The following is a 5,122-nucleotide window of genomic DNA, read 5'->3' on the forward strand; positions in this document are numbered from 1 at the left end:
AATAACCCAATGAAAAAACTGGCAAAGAATTTTTAATAGGCATTTCTCAAAAGGAGAAGTACAAATTGTAACAAGTATACAAAAAATGTTCAACATCACTAATCATATAGGAATCATACAAATCACATGTAAAATCTTACCTCATTTGTGTTAGAATGACCCTGATAAACAACAGGAGAAAATAACAGAACATACCAAGCATTGGCAAGAATACAGAAAAACTGGAACCTTTTGACACTTTGTTAAAAATGTAAATTCATAAAGCAACTATGGAAAATAGTCCAGAGTTTCTTTAGAAAACTAAAATAGAATCACAGAGTGATTCAGTAATCATATTTCTGAGTATTTTTCAAAATATTTAAAATCAGAATCTAAAGAGATATTTGCACCCCCATATTAATTGCAACATTATCACAACATCTAGGAGAAGGAAACAAACCAATTGTCCATTACTGCATGAATGGATAAAAACAATACAGTATATGCTTGCAGTGGAACAGTATTCCTCTTTGAAAAGGAAGAAAATCTTGTCATATGCTACAAAATAATTGAATCTTGAGGACATTATTCTAACAGAAATAATACAGTCAGAAAAGGGTACATTCCATATGAATCCACTTAGACAAAGTATCTGAAATTATCAAACCGACAGGATTTTCTAATCACAGAAAGTAGAATGATTGTCCTGAGGAGCTAGGGATAAGGGGAAAATGAGAAGACTTTTAATAGACTGAGTTTCAGTCATGCAATATGAAAATGTTGTAGGGATCTACTGTAGTAAACAATACTGTACTGTACTGTACACTACAATAACACACAAATTTGTTGAATACAACTTCAAAAGAGCAATTATTAAAATATCTACTTGTAAACAAAGTTTAATATGTGCACAGTAAAAAATGTTGTGAATATAAGATAGTAAAACATTGTATTTTTTTCAGTATCAGTGGTCTGGATACACATACAAATCTGCAAGTGTGCATATGTACACATACATACAAAATACATATTTTTAGCCTTTTGATTATTTTGCTATATTTTTTTTCTGGATATGTTGCAATCTTTCTTATTAAATTTGAGATCTAAAATAAACATAATAGTTGATAGTGTATGCTGAGTGCAGAGCAATTTCTGGCTATATATTTCTCTAAACTATCCATAAGTCAGTGGTATATGTTCATGTTAAGCTTTTGGTATAGTTCCGGCACACAGTATTCCACCAAATTGAACTCCATTCCCAATCCCTTTACAAAATAGAATTTTTAAATATTGATACTGATCATTAGTTTTATAAATATCAGGCTAGAAATTTTCCTCCATTTCTCTATTTCAAGCAATTTGGGTCATCTTGCTATTATCCACCTTCATATTTACAAATGACCTTCATCTTTATTTGATTAACATAAACCCCAACAAACATTAGTCTTCCTTTCTCAGTGGAATGAAATGTTTTCACAACATTAAGTAAATCTACCAAGTTAGAAAGCTGAGGGCATTTTAATTTCTATGACTGACAGAGCCTGTTAAAATTGGTTGTAATTGGTACTTTTCAAAAATTACATTAAAATTTGCAAGTAATAACTAGCTCTACAAGATAACACACATTCTATATAAATTCAGAAATTTAAAGAGATCTGTTCTATTTGGTTTTAGGGGCACTTTGGATATTAGGGATATTTTGGGTTGTCAATGAAAGTTGCTTAACATAGATGTAGCATCAGATACTAACCAGCTGAAGAAAATGCATTATAATAATCTAAACATGGAGTTTAATTCTGTTTTTCATATAAATTAAAATACTTATGTAAGCTTTCTTTCTTTTTTCTTCCTCACTATGCAACCTGTTTCAATGTCAGCAGCCTATGACCACAGAGGCCAGATAATGGCTCAAACTCAGTTTGCTCTGGCATGGGATTCCATGAAAGACCCAGGAGGACAGGCCTACTATAAATCCAAACCTGCTCCCAGTGCAACCTTAAAATATGCATGAACTTTTCCAGGAATGAAACCAACATATAAATCAAAGAAAGTCTATATTTTGTTCTGTTCAGACCTTACCAAGATTTGGTCATTATTTCCAAAAAATATGTACCAGATTTAATTCACTCAGGATTTTTAATCCACTAAGACTATGGAATTGAATTTGCAATTGTTTTAATTACCACAATTCTATTTGTAGGTGGAGGCATCTGCATGGTATATTATGTTTTATACTGTTGAATAGTTGAACCATTTACATATCAATTACAAATGTTAAAAATTACTTTCCTCTTATTATAGTTAGATGCCTATTTATTTCTAATTATAAATAGTATATATATGAGGTAGAGGACACTACTTACACATTTCATTAAAAGACAGCAAAGGGGGCTGGGAATGTGGCTCAAGTGGTAGCGCGCTCACCTGGCATGCGTGCAGCCCGGGTTCGATTCTCAGCACCACGTACAAACAAAGATGTTGTGTCCGCCGATAACTAAAAAAAATAAATATCAAAGAAATTCTCTCTCTATCTCCTCTCTCACTCTTTCTAAAAAAAAAAAAAAGATAGCAAAGGAAGGGTTTTATAAAAGACTTGCTATATAAAGCAGGTATTAGATCTCAAGGCCCTAGAGCCCTACTGAACCAGTGTTCCACAGCTATCCTGAGAGGTGGAATTTGCACAGATTTATTCCGGTGTCCTAATCAAGGAAATTACCAACTCAACATTGCTCCTGACTCTGGTGTAAGTTATTGCATATATTGAATTAAATGGGTCTGGACTATATTTCTGAGAATATTTCCCTAACTCAAATCACAGTTTTATAATTGCATTCTTTCTTGATATCTCAAAACCTTTTCCTATGGGTCCTGTTTTGTTTCATCTATTTTTATATTCACCTTTCTCCACATCAGATGGTTAGTAATATGGAGAAAGAATTCCTTAAATTATGTGATCTATGTACCAAGAAATTATTTCTGAATTCTTCTGAATTCTATATTCTTGGGATGATTGTACATAAGATCATGTTTAACTACAACAGACTGTTAGTAGCTCTTGTAGATAAATGAGCATCATTAATCATTTTAGAATATTCATTTATAGTCATGAGGGTTCAAATTTGAAAGATATATGTTAGAGTCATTCTTTATCTTGAGAAATCTAGTTATATAAGTGAAGAAATTAACTTGTAGAGGAATCAGAAGACTTTTTGCAATAAGGAGTTTGACTAGATATTTGATGTCCAACTGGAGACAGCTTCAGAATTCCCATCTCTCCCTCTTTCCTTCTTGCTCCATCACTGAACAAATCAGTAAGAAAGTTTATAAGTTGTCCTATTTGGTACCAGCAAGAAGTTCCTATCATATATACTGGATGTGAGTGTCCACCAAACATGAATGTCCATTTGGAACCTCAACATGTGAACATATTTGGAAATAAGGCCTTTGAAGATGTAATTACTTAAATTAAAATGAGGCCATGCTACATTAAGGTGCTCCTTTTATCCAATATGATTGGGGTCTTTATCAGAGGAGAAGATGCACAGGAACAGGGAAGAAAGCTCTATGATGACAGAGGCAGCAGCAGCAGAAAGGCAGCTTCTACCCAAGCAAAGACAAGGATCAAGGGAACTAGGAGAGAGGAACAGAGAAGTGCCTCTCTCAGGCCTTTACAAGGAACCAACTCAACTGGCACCATGTTTTCCCTCTTCGGAACCCTAGAATAATGACAGAAGACGTTTCTGTGTTTTAAAGCCATGTAATTTGTGCTAACTTTTAAGAACTCTAAAGATACTAGTGTGCCATAAAACCCAGGCTGGTTCCTGGGAACCCTCATCCTAGCCCTATATGCAATACAATTCAAGCCAGAGGGGGCCTTGATTGTTCTTTCAAGCCAGTTTTGGTCTGGCTTAAGATATTGTGTAATTACCCCAAGAAAAATCTCATTATATGAATAATAGATTCCTTCCTGCTGTCTCAGTGTGTGTGTGGCACATCATCCTTAGTACCTGAACCACTTTTTTGGTTGTATACTTTTTGTATCTTCTAAGTCAGATGTGTCACTGTATGACTCCCTGGGTTTTAGAAAACTAGGTACCATTTTGGGATATCTATTTTTCACCTATACATGGGAGAATTGAAACATTATTAGGGTCCTGACTGTTATAACTCCCAATTCCCAGATCCACGATCACTATTCTCCATTAGATCATTGCACTACTCCCAATTAACTGAATGGATTCTCATTTTGCTTGTCAACTGAGTACCTTAGAAAGCTATTCTTAGTAGCTGGTAAATATCCAAACATCTATGAAAACTGTGCATATAACTAGAAGTTATTTACTCACCTTTTGGCTATTATTTTCTTCTGATTTAGTTTATATTCCCCAAATCCAGTAAGTGGATTTTATATTCCCTACTGTTTTCTTCTTAATGTGGATGACCTAATATCTCACTTGGACCCTCTGACTAATACTATTATTATTATTTTCTTCCAAGTTACTATGTAGAAATGTGCATTTTTTTAGGATAGATAATCCCTCCCTTCTGTCATAGTTCAGTAATTCCTTATCTCATCCTGGCTTCCTTAAACACATTTTCTCCATTTTGTGGGACAAAGCACTGGAGGATGCACAGAAAGAGTCAGAATGACTTTATTCAACTCTTCAGGCAGTGCTTTTTGTTTTTATTCATTACAGGTGGTTTACATTTTATTTAAAAATGATACTGTTATGAGAGTATAACACCAACACATGAAAAAGTGCTTATGTAAAAAATAAAAGTTTAAAGGAAAACATACATAAAGGTAAAAAGCCACACTGGGAACTGAGCTGATTCTATTCATCAACTGTGCTCTTCAGAGCTGAGCTACAGGTCTGGCCTCCAGCTCCTGCAATCTGCTTTTGCATTTAAAGGTAATGACAGAAGTTTCTCTATTTGATGTCCTCTATGCCTTCTTTCCAATGTTATATTGCTCCTAAAAGCATCAGCAATTGGGTAGTTGCTGGGGAAAACAGTAAGTAGAGGACAAATTTTAATAAAACAAAATAGTAGGACAAGGACTCTTGGGTTCTCCTTTCCATTTCTCCCGGTCAACACCCTTAAGTCTGTCAATAAACCTCTCAGAGCCATAATTGATTCTATA

General features: G+C 34.2%; 1 non-coding gene across 1 annotated transcript; it reads right to left on the reverse strand.

The window, feature by feature from the left end:
• Nucleotides 1–1,830: 1,830 nt before the first annotated feature.
• On the reverse strand, nucleotides 1,831–1,962 carry LOC143393265 (small nucleolar RNA SNORA42/SNORA80 family). Its single transcript, XR_013090562.1, has one exon. It is a non-coding gene; the product is annotated as a small nucleolar RNA SNORA42/SNORA80 family (small nucleolar RNA).
• Nucleotides 1,963–5,122: the final 3,160 nt, after the last annotated feature.

This window comes from Callospermophilus lateralis, chromosome 2 (genome assembly GCF_048772815.1).
Source record: "Callospermophilus lateralis isolate mCalLat2 chromosome 2, mCalLat2.hap1, whole genome shotgun sequence".
Taxonomy (NCBI): domain Eukaryota; kingdom Metazoa; phylum Chordata; class Mammalia; order Rodentia; family Sciuridae; genus Callospermophilus; species Callospermophilus lateralis.